This window comes from Mustelus asterias, chromosome 6 (genome assembly GCF_964213995.1).
Source record: "Mustelus asterias chromosome 6, sMusAst1.hap1.1, whole genome shotgun sequence".
NCBI classification, from domain to species: Eukaryota; Metazoa; Chordata; class Chondrichthyes; order Carcharhiniformes; family Triakidae; genus Mustelus; species Mustelus asterias.
Window position 1 is genome coordinate 144,807,330 of NC_135806.1, and position 20,347 is coordinate 144,827,676.

Consider the following 20,347-nt stretch of genomic DNA (forward strand, 5'->3'; position numbering starts at 1 on the left):
GGTACAATTTTATCTTTTAAAAAGCTTTTAGACGGTTACATGGGTAAGATGGGTATAGACGGATATGTGCCAAACATGGGGAATTGGGACTAGCTTAGTGGTTAAAAGGGGCGGCATGGAGAAGTTGGGCTGAAGGGCCTGTTTCCATGCTGTAACCCTCTATGACTAGGAATCTAGCTGTAGGTTTATGCTTCCTTACACAGAAACACTAAATTAAACCCCCTTATTTCTCATATTATCAATACAAAAATGAATCCCATGAAACAACCCTTGTTTTCCTGACAGTTCCTGAACTGACACTTGATCCACATAATTTCTAAGAACCAGCAATGTCTCCTAACTTGTTTTTTAAAAATGTTTTCTTTCACAGGGTGTGCGCATCACTGGCTAGGCCAGCATTTATTACCAATCCCTAATTGCCCATGAAAAGGTGATGGTGAGCTGCCTTCTTGCAGTCCATGTGGTGTTGGTACACACACGGTGATGGTTAGAAGGGAGTTCCAGGATTTTGACCCAGTGTCAATGAAGGAATGGTGATATATTTTGAAGTCAGGATCATTTATGGGTTGCTGGGGAACATCCAGGTGGCAGTATTCCCATGCATCTGCTGCCCTTGTTCTTCTAGGTGGTGGAAGTCATGGGTTTAGAAGGTGCTATGCAAAGAGCCTTTTTTGGGTTGTTGATGGTACACATAGCTGCCACCGTACGTCAGTGGTAGAGGTGGTGAATGTTTAAGGTGGTGGATGGTGTGCCAATCAATCAAGCCACTTTGTCCTGGATTGTGCCAAGCTTTTTTGAGTGTACTTGGAGCTGCACTCATCCAGGCAAATGGAGAGTATCCAGTCACACTCCTGACATGTGCCTTATAGATAGTGGACAGACTTTGGAGAACATAGAAAATTACAGCACAGAAACAGGCCCTTCGGCCCTCCAAGCCTCCACCGATCATGCTGCCCCGACTGAACTAAAACCCCCTACCCTTCCGGGGACCATATCTGTCTATTCCCATTCTATTCATGTATTTGTCAAGACGCCCCTTAAAAGTCGCTACCGTATCCGCTTCCACTACCTCCCCTGGCAACGAGTTCCAGGCAACCACCACTTTCTGTGTAAAAAACTTGTCTCGTACATCTCCTTTAAACCTTGCCCTTTGCACCTTAAACTTATGCCCCCTAGTAATTGGCTCTTCCACCCTAGGAAAAATCTTCTGACTATCCACTCTGTCCATGCCCCTCATAATCTTGTAGACTTCTATCAGGTCGCTCCTCAACCTCTGTCGTTCCAGTGAGAACAAACTAAGTTTCACCAACCTCTCCTCATTGCTAATGCCCTCCATACCAGGGCAACATCCTGGTAATTCTTTTCTGTAACCCTCTCCAAAGCCTCCACATCCTTCTGGTAGTGTGGCGACCAGAATTGAACACTATATTCCAACTAAGGTTCTGTAAAGCTGCAACATGACTTGCCAATTTTTAAACTCAGTGCCCCAGCCGATGAAGGCAAGCATGCTGTATGCCTTCTTGACTACCTTCTCCACCTAGTTGCCACTTTCAGTGACCTGTGTACCTGTACACCCAAATCCCTCTGCCTATCAATACTCTTAAGGGTTCTGCCATTTACTGTATATTTCCTATTTGTATTAGATCTTCCAAAATGCATTACCTCACATTTGTCCGGATTAAACTCCGCAACATTCTGACTTTGAAATATATTGCCATTCCTTCATGGTCAATGGATCAAAATCCTGGAACTCGCTCCCTAACAGCACTATATCCACACTACAGGGACCGCAGCTATTCAAGAAAGCAGCTCACTATCTTCTCAAGGCATAAGATGACAATAATTTCTGGCCTAACCAGTGATGCCTTCATACCGTAAATGATTACAAAAAAATTTGATTCGATTTATTTGATTCGATTTATTATTGTCATATGTATTGGGATACAGTGAAATGTATTGTTTCTCGCATGCTACAGACAAACATACCATTCATCGAGTACATAGGGGAGAAGGAAAGGAGAGGGTGCACAATATAGTGCTGCAGTTACAGCTGGGGTGAAGAGAAAGATCAGCATAATATGTGATAGGGACCATCATTGAGTTGGAGGGGAATTTGGCCACACAGTCATAGGTGTTTCAGGAGTATAGTAAGGGGCTGAGTGCACAGACTTGTGGGGCACTGGTGTTGAGGATAATCATGGAGGTTGTGTTGCTACCTATCCTTACTGATTGTGGTCTGTGGGTTAGGAAGTCTAAGATCCAGTTGCAGAGGGAGGAGCGGAGCGCTAGGCCACGGAGCTTGGAGATGAGTTTTGTTGGGATAATGGTGTTGAAGGCTCAGAATTCCCAGCCTCTGACCTGCTCTTGTAGTCACAGACTAATTCAGCGACCCAGGATAATACTTTGACGATGATAGCAAATTATAGCAGATGCTAGAATCTGAAATAAAAATTGAAAATTCTGGAACATCTGAGCAGGTCTGACAGCATCTATGGAGAGAGAACAGAGCTAACAAATTCTTCCAGTCAACCATCTGCATCTGTCCATGACAGTATCAGTAGGAGTGACCACCATACAGTCCTTTTGGAGATGAAGTCATGTCTTCACATTGAGGATGCCCTCCATCGTATTGCGTGGCACCACGATCTGCTAAATGGGATAGAGGTTACAGAAGAGATACAAAAGGGCCCAGAGAGGCAATTTTTTCACACACAGGGTGGCGAATGTCTGGAACAAGCTGCCAGACGTAGTAGTAGTGGCGGATACAATTTTGTCTTTTAGAACATAGAACATAGAACAGTACAGCACAGAACAGGCCCTTTGGCCCACGATGTTGTGCCGAGCTTTATCTGAAACCAAGATCAAGCTATCCCACTCCCTATCATCCTGGTGTGCTCCATGTGCCTATCCAATAACCGCTTAAATGTTCCTAAAGTGTCTGACTCCACTATCACTGCAGGCAGTCCATTCCACACCCCAACCACTCTCTGCGTAAAGAACCTACCTCTGATATCCTTCCTATATCTCCCACCACGAACCCTATAGTTATGCCCCCTTGTAATAGCTCCATCCACCCGAGGAAATAGTCTTTGAACGTTCACTCTATCTATCCCCTTCATCATTTTATAAACCTCTATTAAGTCTCCCCTCAGCCTCCTCCGCTCCAGAGAGAACAGCCCTAGCTCCCTCAACCTTTCCTCATAAGACCTACCCTCCAAACCAGGCAGCATCCTGGTAAATCTCCTCTGCACTCTTTCCAGCGCTTCCACATCTTTCTTATAGTGAGGTGACCAGAACTGCACACAATATTCCAAATGTGGTCTCACCAAGGTCCTGTCCAGTTGCAGCATAACCCCACGGCTCTTAAACTCCAACCCCCTGTTAATAAAAGCTAACACACTATAGGCCTTCTTCACAGATCTATCCACTTGAGTGGCAACCTTTAGAGATCTGTGGATATGGACCCCAAGATCTCTCTGTTCCTCCACAGTCTTCAGAACCCTACCTTTGACCCTGTAATCCACATTTAAATTAGTCCTACCAAAATGAATCACCTCACATTTATCAGGGTTAAACTCCATTTGCCATTTTTCAGCCCAGCTTTGCATCCTATCTACGTCTCTTTGCAGCCTACAACAGCCCTCCACCTCATCCACTACTCCACCAATCTTGGTATCATCAGCAAATTTACTGATCCACCCTTCAGCCCCCTCCTCTAAGTCATTAATAAAAATCACAAAGAGCAGAGGACCCAGCACTGATCCCTGTGGCACTCCGCTAGCAACCTGCCTCCAGTCCGAAAATTTTCCATCCACCACCACCCTCTGTCTTCGATCAGATAGCCAGTTACCTATCCAATCGGCCAACTTTCCCTCTATCCCACACCTCCTCACTTTCATCATAAGCTGACCATGCGGGACCTTATCAAACGCCTTACTAAAATCCATGTATATGACATCAACTGCCCTACCTTCATCAACACACTTAGTTACCTCCTCAAAAAATTCTATCAAATTTGTGAGGCACGACTTGCTCTTCACGAATCCGTGCTGACTATCCCGGATTAATCCGCATCTTTCTAAATGGTCGTAAATCCCATCCTAAAGGACCTTTTCCATCAATTTACCAACCACCAAAGTAAGACTAACCGGTCTATAATTACCAGGGTCATTTCTATTCCCTTTCTTAAACAGAGGAACAACATTCGCCATTCTCCAGTCCTCTGGCACCATCCCCGTGGACAGTGAGGACCCAAAGATCAAAGCCAAAGGCTCTGCAATATCATCCCTTGCCTCCCAAAGAATCCTCGGATATATTTCATCAGGCCCAGGGGACTTATCGACCTTCAGTTTATTCAAAACTGCCAGGACATCCTCCCTCCGAACATCTATTTCCTCCAGCCTATTAGCCTGTAACACCTTCTCTTCCTCAAAAACATGGCCCCTCTCCTTGGTGAACACTGAAGAAAAGTATTCATTCATCACCTCGCCTATCTCTACTGACTCCATACACAAGTTCCCACTACTGTCCTTGACCGGCCCTAACCTCACCCTGGTCCCATTCTTTTATTCCTCACATAAGAGTAAAAAGCCTTGGGGTTTTCCTTGATCCGACCCGCCATAGGACTTCTCGTGTCCCCTCCTAGCTCTCCTAAGCCCCTTTTTCAGCTCGTTCCTTGCTAACTTGTAACCCTCAATCGAGCCATCTGAACCTTGTTTCCTCATCCCTACATAAGCTTCCCTCTTCCTTTTCACAAGACATTCCACCTCTTTCGTGAACCATGGTTCCCTCACTCGGCCATTTCCTCCCTGCCTGACAGGGACATACCTATCAAGGACACCCAGTATTTGTTCCTTGAAAAAGTTCCACTTTTCATTAGTGCCTTTGCCTGACAGTTTCTGTTCCCAACCTATGCCCCCTAATTCTTGCCTAATCGCATCATAATTACCTCTCCCCCAATTGTAAACCTTGCCCTGCCGTACGGCCCTATCCCCCTCCATTGCAATAACAAAAGACACCGAATTGTGGTCGCTATCTCCAAAGTGCGCTCCCACAACCAAATCTAACACTTGGCCTGGTTCATTTCCCAGTACCAAATCCAATGTGGCCTCACCTCTTATCGGCCTATCCACATATTGTGTCAGGAAACCCTCCTGCACACACTGCACAAAAACTGCCCCATCCGAACTATTTGACCTACAAAGGTTCCAATCAATATTTGGAAAGTTAAAGTCCCCCATGACAACTACCCTGTGACCCCCACACATATCCATAATCTGCTTAGCAATTTCTTCCTCCACATCTCTATTACTATTTGGGGGCCTATAGTAAACTCCTAACAACGTGACCGCTCCTTTCCTATTTCTAACCTCAGCCCATATTACCTCAGTGTGCAGATCCCCCTCGAAGTGCCTTTCCGCAGCCGTTAAACTATCCTTGATTAACAATGCCACTCCTCCACCTCTTTTACCAGCTTCCCTACACTTACTGAAACATCTATACCCCGGAACGTCCAACAACCATTCCTGTCCTTGTTCTACCCACGTCTCCGTAATGGCCACAACATCGTAGTCCCAAGTACCAATCCACACCCCAAGTTCATCTACCTTGTTCCGTATGCTCCTTGCATTGAAGTAGACACACTTCAACCCACCTACCTGTCTACCGGTACCCACCCTTGACCCTGATACCTTCCCCAATACCTCACCACCCTCAACACTGACTTCTGGACTACAACTCCTTTTCCCACTCCCCTGACAAATTAGTTTAAACCCCCCTGAAGAGCCGTATCAAATTTCCCTCCCAGGATATTGGTGCCCCTCTGGTTCAGGTGCACCCCATCCTGTTTGTACAGGTCCCACCTTCCCCAGAAGCGTTTCGACAGTTACATGGGTAAGATGGTTATAGAGGGATATGGGCCAACGCGGGCACTTGGAATTAGCTTAGGGATTTTAAAAAAGGGCAGCATGGACAAGTTGGGCTGAAGGGCCTGTTTCCATGCTATAAACCTCTATGACTCTATGAGGTTGAACAGATCTAGCAGATTAATACTGGGCATCCATGATGCAGCAGCAGAATTATATTCAACCACAATCTGTAATCTCATGGCTTGGCATATTACCCACTCTATCATTACCATCAAGCCAGGGGGTCAATCCTGGTTCAGTGGAGAGTGCATGACGGCATGCCAAAAGAAACACCAGGCTTACGTTAAAATGAGGTGTCAACCTGCTGAAGCTACAGCACAGGACTACTTGCGTACCAAATAGCAAAAGCAGCTAGTAATGGACAGAGCTAAGCAATTCCACAACTATTGGATCAGATCCAAGCTCTGTGGTCCTGCCAAATCCAGCCATGAAAAGTGGTGGACAATTAAACAACTCACTGGGGGAGGAAGCTCCACAAATATCCCCATCCTCAATGACGGAGGAGCCCAGCACATCAGTGCAAAAGATAAAGCTGAAGCATTCGCAGCAATCTTCAGCCAGAAGTACTGGGTGGATGATCCGAGTGGATACTGCAAAGGCTATGGACCTTTACAATATTCCAGCAATAGTGCGGCGGACAGTGGTTGTGTTCCATGTAGGTACCAATGACATAGACAGGAGAAAGAATAAGGTCCTACATAGTCAGTGAGAGGACCTCGGCCCAAAATTAAGAAGTAGAACCTCAAATATCATCTGGATTATTACCTGAGCCATATGCAAATTGGCATTGGATAAATCAGATTAGAGAGATGAATGCGTGTCTCATATACTTTTTTTTTGGACATTTTGGAAGAAACAGCTGGAATATGACAAGATTGAAAGTCTTTAAGATATTAAAAAATGGTCTGCTGGAAAATAATCCAGTGTTTAATAGTCCGGATGTGATAATTACGCCTTTCTGAAAAAACAATTCAAGGGATGCTTCCCGAATAAGCATAGTGACAGTACATACGTTACGCACTGCCATTGTGCATCAGCTTATCAATATATCTGCGACTCCTGATTTAATCAATATTTATCATGTTTCGTTTCTGAAATGTTGGCTCCTTAAGGGCTATGGCTCCATCTTCTGGCATCGCACTGAAGTGACAATATCCATAAACCATGGTGTTTGGCAAACCACATTTTCTAGGGAATCACTGCAGCTAAACTCAATTATAGAACTACAGTAACATAAGAAATATTTCCAGATTTGGTTTTTATTTCAAATTGAGTTCAAATTCTTAAACAGTCATCATGAAATTTAAACTCATTTCCCTTCATCCTTTATTCTAAAGAAAAATCAACAGATTTCGAGTACCAAATAAAAAAATGAGAACTAAATTCAGAAATGGTGTAAATGAAAAAATCAAAAGAGGAGGCAAGTTTTCAAAAAAACCTGCTTTGATTACAAGGCACCTTGAGGTATATACAGGGCTGATTAAAGTGCTGACTGGAAAAGTTAAAACTTCAGGTTAAAAAAAAGGCCTTTTGAAGAACTGTAACAATGAGAAATTAAAATTCACAACAATCTGAGGTCCCTTATCTGCTTCAAGAAGACAACCATCAAAGAACAAAGAACAATACAGCACAGGAACAGGCCCTTCGGCCCTCCAAGCCCGCGCCGCTCCCCGGTCCAGGATTGAATCCTGAATCCAGGATCCCCGCCCAATTTTCCAGCCTAAATCATCCCGGTACCTCAGAAAAACCAAGCAGCGTGCCTTAATGACTATCGGCCGGTGGCTCTGACATCCATCATTATGAAGTGCTTCGAAAGGTTAGTCATGCCACAAATCAATACCAGCCTCCCGGATCACCTGGATCCACTACAGTTTGCCTACCGCTGCAGCAGGTCCACAGCAGACACCATCTCCCTGGCCCTGCACTCAACCCTGGAACATCTAGATAACAAGGACACCTATGTCAGACTCCTATTTATTGACTACAGCTCAGTCTTCAACACCATTATTCCCACGAAACTCAACTCCAAACTCCGTGGCCTGGGCCTCGGCACTTCCCCCTGCGACTGGATCCTGAACTTCCTAACTCACAGAACACAATCAGTAAGGATAGGCAACAACACCTCCTCCCCGATCATCCTCAACACCGGTGCCCCACAAAGCTGTGCTCTCAGCTTCCTACTATACTCCTCATATGCCTGTGACTGTGTGACCAATTCCCCTCCAATTCGATTTTCAAGTTTGCTGACGACACCACCATAGTGGGTCGGACCTCAAACAATGACGAGACAGAGTACAGGAATGAGATAGAGAATCTGGTGAACTGGTGCAACAACAATAATCTCTAACTCAATGTCAACAAAACGAAGGAGATTGTCATCGACTTCAGGAAGCGTAAAGGAGAACATGCCCCTGTCCACATCAACAGGGATGAAGTAGAAATGGTCGAGTGCTTCAAGTTTTTAGGTGTCCAGATCACCAACAACCTGTCCTGGTCCGCCCAATGCCGACACTATAGTTAAGAAAGCCCCACCAATGTCTCTACTTTCTCAGAAGACTGAGGAAATTTGGCATGTCAGCTACGACTCTCACCAACTTTTACAGATGCACCATAGAAAGCATTCCTTCTGGTTGTAACACAGCTCTTGCTCTGCCCAAGACTGCAAGGAACTACAAAAGGTCATGAATGTCGCCCAATCCATCACACAAACCAGCCTCCCATCCATTGACTCTGTCTACACTTCCCACTGCCTCGGCAAAGCAGCCAGCATAATTAAGGACCCCACGCACCCCGCAGATTCTCTCTTCCACCTTCTTCCGTCGGGAAAAAGATACAAAAGTCTGAGGTCATGTGCCAACTGACTCAAGAACAGCTTCTTCCCTGCTGCTGTCAGACTTTTGAATGGACCTACCTTGCACTAAGTTGATCTTTCTCTACATCCTAGCTATGACTGTAACACTACATTCTGCATTCTCTAGTTTCCTTCTCTATGAACGGTATGCTTTGTATAGCGCGCAAGAAACAATACTTTTCATTGTATGTTAATGCATGTGAGAATAATAAATCAAATCAAAATCAAATCAAAATCATTTTTAAAAGAACTTCAGCGTTAAGATAGAGAGAAGTTGTTATTAAATTATAGGTAAAATTGATATATCAGTGAATTTAGATTCAGTGGGTTACAATGATTTGACCACTAGAGTTTAAGAGGCTTCTCAGAATTTATCAAAAGCTTTCTGGCTGTTCTTGGAATGGTTGGTGGACTGCTGAAATGATTCGTAGACAATAACAATAATCGAGAATCATAAGCATAGGATACAAGTCCCTATTATAAAGCCATAAGTAAGTAAATTGAAGGGAAAAGGCGAGGTCCAGTAGTTTTATGAGATCAGAGAAAGAAGATGGTGAATGGAACAGGAAACTGCTATTGATTTTAAGTGGTTTTATCTCTGCATATTCATTCATGCGATCTGTAATGATATAAACAGAGAGAATTTTGGGCTTCTGTGGTTCTCACATCTTAGACCTGGAACAAGCAACACCTTCTTAAACTTGCAGCATGTTTCATGACAACCCACAAGTATGGCACACCTCATTACTTTTCTCTTGTGGTAGATACTGGTAGACACGGAACAAAGAGGAAATTGGCAATGAGTTAGAAAAATTTTTTTTCCAACTGATTGAACGAAAACAAAATCCAGCACTTCTGATTGAAAAGTTGATTGAAGGCAAGGAAGTGGAACTTCCAATGCACTACAAAAAGATCATACAATTCCTACTATACAGGAGGAGGCCATTCAGCCCATCGGGTGTGTAATGACCACGTCCAACCCAGGCACTATTCCCGTAACCCCACGCATTTACTCTCCTCCTGGACACTAGGGTCAATTTAGCACGGCCAATCAACCTAATCTGCACATCCTTAGACTGTGGGAGGAAACCGGAGCACCCGGAGGAAACCCACGCAGACACAGGGAGAACGTGCAAACTCCACACAGACAGTAACCCGAGGCCGGAATTGAACCTGGGTCCCTGGAGCTGTGAAGAAGTAGTGCTAACCACTGTGCCACCATGCTGCCCTTATTTTTAAAGACAAAGAAATCGGGGGCAAGAAAGAAGCAAAGGTTAAACTTACTTCCCATTCAGCATCGTGGGAGACCTCCAAGCTGTGGAGACTGCGCGTGTGGTGAAGCGAATTGGCCTGCACGCAGGGAGACTCAGAAGTCTGTGTGATCCATAGTAAAGCTATTACTTGCAAAGAGGAAGAGTCCCAAGAAAAGGGAAACTGGATTTATTAGCTAAGGGACTCTGTTGTATTGCGCGAAGAAGAAGGGGAAAGCTGAAGATAATATAAAACAGTAAGAAGTCTCACAACACCAGGTTAAAGTCCAACAGGTTTATTTGGTAGCAAATACCATAAGCTTTCGGAGCGCTGCTCCTTCGTCAGATGGAGTGGTTATCTGTTCTCCAACAGTGCACAGACACAGAAATCAAGTTACAGAATACTAATTAGAATGCAAATCTCTACAGCCAGCCTAACCCTAACCCTAACCCTAACCCTAAAAGCCAGGGGCCAATAACCAAATGTGGTGTGTAAAGTAGAGTCATAGAGGTTTACAGCATGGAAACAGACTGTTTGGCCCAACTTCTCCATGCCAACCCTTTTTTAACCACTAAGCTAGTCCCAGTTGCCCGCATTTGGCCCATATCCCTCTATACCCATCTTACCTATGTAATTGTCTTAACGTTTTTTTAAAAGTCAAAATTGTACCCGCCTCTACTACTGCCTCTAGCAGCTTGTTCCAGACACTCACCACCCTCTGTGTGAAACAATTGCCCCTCTGGACCCTTTTGTATCTCTCCCCTCTCACCTTAAACCTACAGCCTCTAGTTTCAGACTCCCCTACCTTTGGGAAAAGATGTTGACGACCTAGCTGATCTATGCCCCTCATTATTTTATAGACCTCTATAAGGTCACCCCTAATCCTGCTACGCTCCAGAGAAAAATACCCCAGTCTATCCAGCCTCTCCTTATAACACCAACCATCAAGTCCCAGTAGCATCCTAGTAAATCTTTTCTGCACTCTTTCTAGTTTAATAATATCCTTTCTATAATACGGTGATCAGAACTGTACACAATATTCAAGTGTGGCCTTACCAATGTCTTGTACAACTTCAACAAGACGTCCCAATTCCTGTATTCAATGTTCTGACCGATGAAACCAAGCATGCCGAATACCTTCATCACCTCTCTGTCCACCTGTGACTCCACTTTCAAGGAGCTATGAACATGTACGCCGAGATCTCTTTGTTCTATAACTCTCCCCAACGCCCTCCCATTAAGTGAGTAAGTCCTGCCCTGGTTCAATCTATCAAAATGCATCACCTCGCATTTGTCTAAATTAAACTCCATCTTCTATTCATCAGTCCACTGGCCCAATTGACCAAGATCCTGTCGCAACCTTAGATGATCTTTTTCACTGTCCACTATGCCACCAATCTTGGTGTTATCTGCAAACCTACGAACCATGTCTCTTAAGTTCTCATCCATCTAGAGATAGGGTAAGAGATCTACTTTTAAAATACTTTTAATTTAAAAATAATACTTTTGATTTAGTTTAAATTACTTTTTCGCGGGTGTTATTAAAAAAAAACTTTGAACTCTCACCCAGAAGTAGGCCGCTGGGTGTTCTGGGAAGGGTCAAATTTTTCTTCAGCGCGCGGGAGGTATATAAGTGGGCCGCACTATTCAGTGGGCAGCGTCGTTAGTGGGCAGTGGAGTGAGCAGGGAGCAGAATGAGAGCTGACGGGCTTTGTTTGGCTCATTGGGCTTCGGCGTAAACAGGCAGAGGCAGGGTAGGTTTAGATAGTTTTTCCTGTGTCATTGGAAGGAAGGGGGAATTATGAGTGTGAGGCCAGTTTGTTGTTCTCAGTGTCGGATGTGGGAGGTCCTGGAGTCAGCTAGTCTCCCGGACGTCCATATCTGCGCCAGGTGCGTCGAGCTGAAGCTCCTAAGGGACCGCGTTGGGGAACTGGAACTGCAGCTCAATGATCTTCGTCTGGTCAGGGAGAATGAGGAGGTGATAGATAGGAGTTACAGGCAGGTGGTCACACCGGGGCCACGGGAGGCAGACAAGTGGGTCACGGTGAGGAAGGGGAACGGGAAAGGTCAGGTACTAGAGAGTACCCCAGTGGCTGTGCCCCTTAAAAATAAGTACACCTGTTTGGGTGCTGTTGGGGGGAGCAGCCAACCTGGGGGAAGCAACAGTGACAGTGCCTCCGGCGCAGAGTCCGGCCCGGCAGCTCAGAAGGGGAGGGAAAGGGAGGATGAGCAAACTGACCACAGCACCAAGGTACAGGGAGCTGTCCAAGTGGGGGGAGAAACAAGAAATGTTGTACAAATTGGGGGTAGTACACTTTTGGATGCTGTTGGGGGTGGGGACTTAGCAGGGGTAAGCCATAGTGTACAGGTCACTGGCTCAGAGTCTGTCCTTGTGGCTCAGAAGGGAAGGGGGGAGAGGAGTAGAGGATTAGTCATTGGGGACTCCATAGTTAAAGGGACGGATAGGAGATTCTGCGGGAACGAGAGAGACTCGCGGTTGGTGTGTTGCCTCCCAGGAGCCAGAGTCCACGATGTCTCGGATCGTGTTTTCGAAATCCTTAAGGGGGAGGGGGACCAGCCCCAAGTTGTAGTTCACATAGGCACTCAAGACATAGGTAGGAAAAGGGATGGGGATGTAAGGCAGAAATTCAGGGAGTTAGGGTGGAAGCTTAGGGCTAGAACAAACAAAGTTGTTATCTCTGGTCTGTTACCCGTGCCACGTGATAGTGAGGAGAGGAAATCGGCCCCGCAGGTGGAGGAGGTGGTTAAGAAGGCGTATGGTGTGCTGGCCTTTATCAATCGAGGGATTGAGTTTAGGAGTCCAGGGATAATGATGCAGCTATATAAGACCCTCGTCAGACCCCACTTGGAGTACTGTGCTCAGTTCTGGTCGCCTCACGAGAGGAAGGATGTGGAAAAGATTGAAAGGGTGCAGAGGAGATTTACAAGGATGTTGCCTGGATTGAGTGGCATGCCTTATGAGGATAGGCTGAGGGAGCTCGGTGTTTTCTCCTTGGAGAGACGAAGGATGAGAGGAGACCTAATAGAGGTGTATAAGATGTTGAGAGGCATAGATCGGGTGGACTCTCAGAGGTTTTTTCCCAGGGTGGAAATGTCTGCTACGAGAGGACACAGGTTTAAGGTGCTGGGGGGTAGGTACAGGGGAGATGTTAGGGGTAAGTTTTTCACACAGAGGGTGGTGGGCGAGTGGAATCGGCTGCCGTCAGTGGTGGTGGAGGCGAACTCAATAGGGTCTTTTAAGAGACTCCTGGATGAGTACATGGAGCTTAATAGGATGGAGGGTTATAGGTAGGTCTAGAAGGTAGGGATGTGTTCGGCACAACTTGTGGGCCGAAGGGCCTGTTTGTGCTGTAGTTTTTCTATGTTCTATGTTCTAGAGCAGTTGAACATGTGGTTACAGGGATGGTGCAGGAGGAGGGCTTCAGATACCTGGACAATTGGGGCTCTTTCTGGGGTAGGTGGGACCTCTACAAACAAGATAGTCTGCACCTGAACCAGAGGGGTACCAATATCTTAGGGGGGAAATTTGCTAATGCTCTTCGAGAGGGTTTAAACTAATTCAGCAGGGTGGGTGGGTACCTGAATTGTAGCTCCAGTGTACAGGAGGTTGAGAGTAGTGAGGTCATGGATGAGGTTTTAGGGTCGCAGGAGTGTACTGGCAGGCAGGTTTGAAGTGTGTATACTTCAACGCCAGGAGCATCCGGAATAAGGTGAGTGAACTTGCAGCATGGGTTGGTACCTGGGATTTCGATGTTGTGGCCATCTCGGAGACATGGATAGAGCAGGGACAGGAATGGTTGTTGCAGGTTCCAGGGTTTAGATGTTTTAGTAAGTGCAGGGAAGGTGGTAAAAGAGGGGGAGGTGTGGCATTGTTCGTCAAGGACAGTATTACGGTGGCAGAAAGGACATTTGATGAGGACTCGTCTACTGAGGTAGTTTGGGCTGAGGTTAGAAACAGGAAAGGAGAGGTCACCCTGTTGGGAATTTTTTATAGACCTCCGAAAAGTTCCAGAGATGTAGAGGAAAAGATTGCAAAGATGATTCTGGATAGGAGCGAAGGTAACAGGGTAGTTGTACTGGGGGACTTTAACTTTACAAATATTGACTGGAAAAGCTATAGTTCGAGTACTTTAGAGGGGTCAGTTTTTGTCCAATGTGTGCAGGAAGGCTTCCTGACACAGTATGTAGATAGACCAACAAGAGGCGAGGCCACATTGGATTTGGTACTGGATAATGAACCAGGCCAGGTGTTAGACCTGGAGGTAGGTGAGCACTTTGGTGACAGTGACCACAATTCGATTACGTTTACCTTAGCAATGAAAAGGGACAGGTATATACCGAAGGGCAAGAGTTATAACTGGGGTAAAGGAAATTATGATGTGATTAGGCGAGATTTAGGTGGCATAGGTTGGGGAAGGAAACTGCAGGGGATGGGCACAATTGTAATGTGGAACTTGTTCAAGGAGCAGCTACTACGCGTCCTCGATAAATATGTACCTGTCAGGCAGGGAGGAAGCAGACGTGTGAGGGAACCGTGGTTTACTAAGGAGGTTGAATCTCTTGTGAAGAGGAAGAAGGAGACTTATGTTAAGATGAGACGTGAAGGCTCAGTTAGGGCGCTTGAGGGTTACAAGTTAGCCAGGAAGGACCTAAAGAAAGAGTTAAGAAGAGCCAGGAGGGAACATGAGAAGTCTTTGGCAGGTAGGATCAAGGAAAACCCAAAAGCTTTCTCTAGGTGTGTCAGGAGTAAAAGAATGACTAGGGTAAGATTAGGGCCAGTCAAGGACAGTAGTGGGAAGTTGTGCGTGGAGTCTGAAGAGATAAGGGAGGCACTAAATGAATATTTTTCGTCGGTATTCACACAGGAGAGGGACAGTGTTGTCGAGGGGAGTACTGAGATGCAGGCTGTTGGACTGGACGGGATTGAGGTTCATAAGGAGGAGGTGTTAGCAATTCTGGAAAGGATAAAAATAGATAAGTCCCCTCGGATTCTCTGGGAGGCTAGAGAGGAGATTGCAGAGCCTTTGGCTTTGATCTTTGTGTCGTCATTGTCTACAGGAACAGTCATGATGTGGAGATGCCGGCGTTGGACTGGGGTAAACACAGTAAGAAGTTTAACAACACCAGGTTAAAGTCCAACGGGTTTATTTGGTAGCAAAAGCCACACTGAGATGCAGGCTGTTGGACTGGATGGGATTGAGGCTCATAAGGAGGAGGTGTTAGCAATTCTGGAAAGGGTAAAAATAGATAAGTCCCCTAGGATTCTCTGGACAACACTGTCCCTCTCCTGTGCGAATACCGATAAAAAATATTCATTTAGTGCCTCCCTTATCTCTTCAGACCCCACGCACAACTTCCCACTACTGTCCTTGACTGGCCCTAATCTTACCCTAGTCATTCTTTTACTCCTGACACACCTAGAGAAAGCTTTAGGGTTTTCCTTGATCCTACCTGCCAAAGACTTCTCATGTTCTCTCCTGGCTCTTCTTAACTGTGGCTTTTGCTACCAAATAAACCCGTTGGACTTTAACCTGGTGTTGTTAAACTTCTTACAGGAACAGTGCCAGAAGACTGGAGGATCGCAAATGTTGTCCCCTTGTTCAAGAAGGGGAGTAGGGACAACCCTGGTAATTATCGACCGGTGAGCTTTACTTCTGTTGTGGGCAAAGTATTGGAAAGGATTATAAGAGATAGGATTTATAATCACCTAGAAAGGAATAATTTGATTAGGGATAGCACGGTTTTGTGAAGGGTAGGTCGTGCCTCACAAACCTTATTGAGTTCTTTGAGAAGGTGACCAAAGAGGTGGATGAGGGTAAAGCGGTTGATGTGGTGTGTATGGATTTCAGCAAAGCGTTTGATAAGGTTCCCCATGGTAAGCTTTTGCAGAAAATACAGACACATGGGATTGAGGGTGATTTAGTGGTTTGGATCAGGAATTGGTTAGCTGTAAGAAAACAGAGGGTGGTGGTTGATGGGAAATATTCATCCTGGAGTCCAGTTACTAGTGGTGTACCGCAAGGAACTGTTTTGGGGCCACTGCTGTTTGTCATTTTTATAAATGACCTGGATGAGGGCGTAGAAGGATGGATTAGTAAATTTGCAGATGACACTAAAGTCGGTGGAGTTGTGGACAGTGCGGAGGGAAGTGGCAGTTACAGAGGGACATAGATAAGCTGCAGAGCTGGGCTGAGAGGTGGCAAATGGAGTTTAATGAGGAAAAGTGTGAGGTGATTCACTTTGGAAGGAGTAACAGGAATACAGAGTACTGGGCTAATGGTAAGATACTTGGTAGTGTGGATGAACAGGGATCTGGGTGTCCATGTGCATAGATCCCTGAAAGTTGGCACCCAGGTTGATAGGGTTGTTAAGAAGGCGTACGGTGTGTTAGCTTTTATTGGTAGAGGGATTGAGTTTCGGAGCCAGGAGGTCATGCTGCAGCTGTACAAAACTCTGGTGCGGCCGCACTTGGAGTATTGCGTACAGTTCTGGTCGCCGCATTATAGGAAGGTTGTGGAAGTGTTGGAAAGGGTGCAGAGGAGATTTACCAGGATGTTGCCTGGTATGGTGGGATGATCGTATGAGGAAAGGCTGAGGGACTTGAGGTTGTTTTCGTTAGAGAGAAGATTCAGAGGTGACTTAATAGAGGCATACAAGATGATCAGAGGATTAGATAGGGTGGATAGTGAGAGCCTTTTTCCTCGGATGGTGATGGCTAGCACGAGGGGACATAGCTTTAAATTGAGGGGTGATAGATATAGGACAGATGTCAGAGGTAGGTTCTTTACTCAGAGAGTAGTCAGGGTATGGAATGCCCTGCCTGCAGCAGTAGTGGACTCGTCAACATTAGGAGCATTCAAGTGGTTATTGGATAAACATATGGATGATATTGGAATAGTGCAGATTAGAGGGGCTTTAGATGGGTTTCACTGGTCGGTGCAACATCGAGGGCCAAAGGGCCTGTACTGTGCTGTAATGTTCTATGTTCTATGTTCTATCTCATTAACATAAATGACAAATAACAGTGGGCCCAGCACCAATCCCTGAGGCACACTGCTGGTCGCAGGCCTCCAGTTTGAAAAACAACCCTCTATGACCACTCTCTGTCTTCTGTCATCAAACCAATTTTGTAGCTATTTGGCTACCTTCTGCTAAAACCTACCATGCGGTACCTTGTCAAAGGCCTTGCTAAAGTCCATGTAGACAACATCAACTGCACTGCCCTCATCTACCTTCTTGGTTACCCTTTCAAAACTCAATTTAATTTGTGAGACATGATTTTCCACTCACAAAGCCATGCTGACTGTCCCTAATCAGGCCTTGTGTCTCCAAATGCCTGTAGATCCTGTCCCTCCAAAAATCTTCTCATAACTTACCCAGTACAGATGTGAGGCTCACCAGCCTGTAGTTCCCAGGTTTTTCCCTGCAGTCCTTTTTAAACAAAGGCACAACATTTGCCACCTTCCAATCTTCAGACACCTCACCTGTGACTATCGATGATACAAATATCTCTGCTAGGGGATCCGCAATTTCCTCCCTAGCCTCCCACAACGTCCTGGGATACACTTCATCAGGTCCCAGGGATTTATCTACCTTGATGCACTTTGAGACTTCCTTCTCTGTAATATGTACACTCCTCAAGACATCATTATTTATTTCCCCAAATTCCCTAACATCCATGCTTTTCTCAACAGTAAATACCGATGAGAAATATTCATTTCTCCATGGAATGGCGTCATGGACGTATTTGATGAGGATTGTGAGACTTGAAACTCATACGAAGAAAATTCCAATGTTATCTTCAAGCAAATTAGTACCGGATTACCTTAAGGTTGTAACATTTCAGTTTAATAGGATGCAAAGCTTTTACATTGCGACAAAGTTTATTCCATCCAGCAAAGTTATGCGTTAAAACCTATGACAAATTGCATTTCTCATCAAAATTGTTTAGAAACATAGAAAATAGGTGCAGGAGTAGGCCATTCGGCCCTTCGAGCCTACACCACCATTCAATATGATCATGACTGATCATGCATTTTCAGAATCCCACTCCCACTTTCTCTCCATACTCCTTGAACCCTTTTGCCACAAGGGCCATGTCCAGCTACCCCTTGAACATATTTAACAAACTGGCCCCAACAGCTTTCTGTGGTAGAGAATCCCACAGGTTCACAACTCTCTGAGTGAAGAAGTTCTTCCTCATCTCAGTCCTGAATGGCTTACTCCTTATTCTTAGATTGTGACCCTTAGTTCTGCACTTCTCCAACATTGGGAACATTCTTTCCGCATCTAGCCTATCCAGTGCCATCAGGATTTTATATGTTTCTATGAGATCCCCTCTCATTCTTCTAAATTCCAGTGAGTACAAGCCCAGTGAACCAGTCTCTCTTCATATGTCAGTCCTGCCATTCCAGGAATCAGTCTGGTGAACCTTCGCTGGACTCCCTCAAAAGCAAGAATGTCCTTCCTCACTAGGAGACTAAAACTGCACACGATACAGTATAGGAGTAGGGATGTCTTGCTGCAGTTATACAGGGCCTTGGTGAGGCCACATCCTTACTCCTATACTCAAATCCTCTTGCTATGAAGGCCAGCATGCCATTAGCTTACCTCACTGCCTGCTGTACCTGCATGCCAACCTTCAGCGACTGCTCCACCATGACACCCAGGTCACATTGAACTTCCCTTTTTCCTAAACTGCCACCATTCAGATAATAATCTTCCTTCCTGTTTTTGACACCAAATTGGATAACCTCACATTTATCTATATTGCATTTGCCAAATCACATCTTCAAAAAATTCCAGAAAATTTATCGAGCATGATTTCCCTTTAGTGAAGCCAAGGTGACTTGGACCGATCTTGTCACTGATTTCCAAATGCTCAGTTATTGCATCCTTAATAATTGACCCAGCATTTTCCCCACCACCGATGTCAAGCTAACCAATCTATAATTCCCGGATTTCTCTCTCCTTTTTTAAAAAGTGGGGTTACATTAGCATTGCAGAAAGATTTAGGTTCTACCGGTGAAGCCAGGAAAGCATTTCACAGTTCAAGGCGACCTTAAGAAGGCGAACTAAATATTACAATTTTTTTTTCCCCAAGCCAGGAATTGAACCCAGGTCCCTGGTGCTATGAGGCAGCAGTGCTAACCATTTGATGTGACACTTGATGATGCTCTTCACAATTGGTTGATATGTGGACTCCAGAATGAAGTTATTCAGAGAGAGCTGCTTATGGAAAGAACACTGACCTTGAAATCAGCAGTAAGAATTGCAGTGTCAATAGGCTGGCTGTGAAAGAAGCTTTGCAGATAGGAGTCGGGGTGAAGATCCACAAAAAGGAGACCCCGATAAATAAGTCTGCAAAACAACATTCATGTCATCGATGTGCACAAGTTGGACAGTCAGTGGGGAAATGCTGGAGTAAGAAAAACAAGTGCAAGAATTGGGGCAAAAGGGGCTATATTGCCAAAGTATGCTGGAGATGGTAAACTTCCTCTAGCCCTAAAATGCGGAAGAAAATGAAGACATCCAAGTCTACAGAAAAGAAAACGATATGCCAGGTGAAGAGGAAGACACCTTCGAAGACAACGTGTCAATGCGCCTGTTTTTTTGTCTCTCGCAATGATACCGACACTGAATTGCCAGTGCAATCAGCCTCACATCCGGGAAGGGCACGAGGCTGATTATAATATTTATAACATAGAACATAGAACATAGAACATTACAGCGCAGAACAGGCCCTTCGGCCCACGATGTTGCACCGACCAGTTAAAAAAAAAACTGTGACCCTCCAACCTAAACCAATTTCTTTTCGTCCATGAACCTATCTACGGATCTCTTAAACGCCCCCAAACTAGGCGCATTTACTACTGATGCTGGCAGGGCATTCCAATCCCTCACCACCCTCTGGGTAAAGAACCTACCCCTGACATCGGTTCTATAACTACCCCCCCTCAATTTAAAGCCATGCCCCCTCGTGCTGGATTTCTCCATCAGAGGAAAAAGGCTATCACTATCCACCCTATCTAAACCTCTAATCATCTTATAAGTTTCAATAAGATCCCCTCTTAGCCGCCGCCTTTCCAGCGAAAACAATCCCAAATCCCTCAGCCTCTCCTCATAGGATCTCCCCTCCATACCAGGCAACATCCTGGTAAACCTCCTCTGCACCCTCTCCAAAGCCTCCACATCCTTCCTGTAATGTGGGGACCAGAACTGCACACAGTACTCCAAGTGCGGCCGCACCAGAGTTGTGTACAGTTGCAACATAACGCTACGACTCCTAAATTCAATC

General features: G+C 45.4%; 1 long non-coding RNA gene across 1 annotated transcript; it reads left to right on the plus strand.

Moving 5' to 3' along the window:
• The first annotated feature begins 11,398 nt into the window (after positions 1-11,398).
• Positions 11,399-19,640, plus strand: LOC144495208 (uncharacterized). The gene is made up of 3 exons (XR_013498222.1): positions 11,399-11,489; positions 17,745-17,881; positions 19,158-19,640. It is a non-coding gene; the product is annotated as an uncharacterized LOC144495208 (long non-coding RNA).
• The last annotated feature ends 707 nt before the right edge of the window (positions 19,641-20,347 follow it).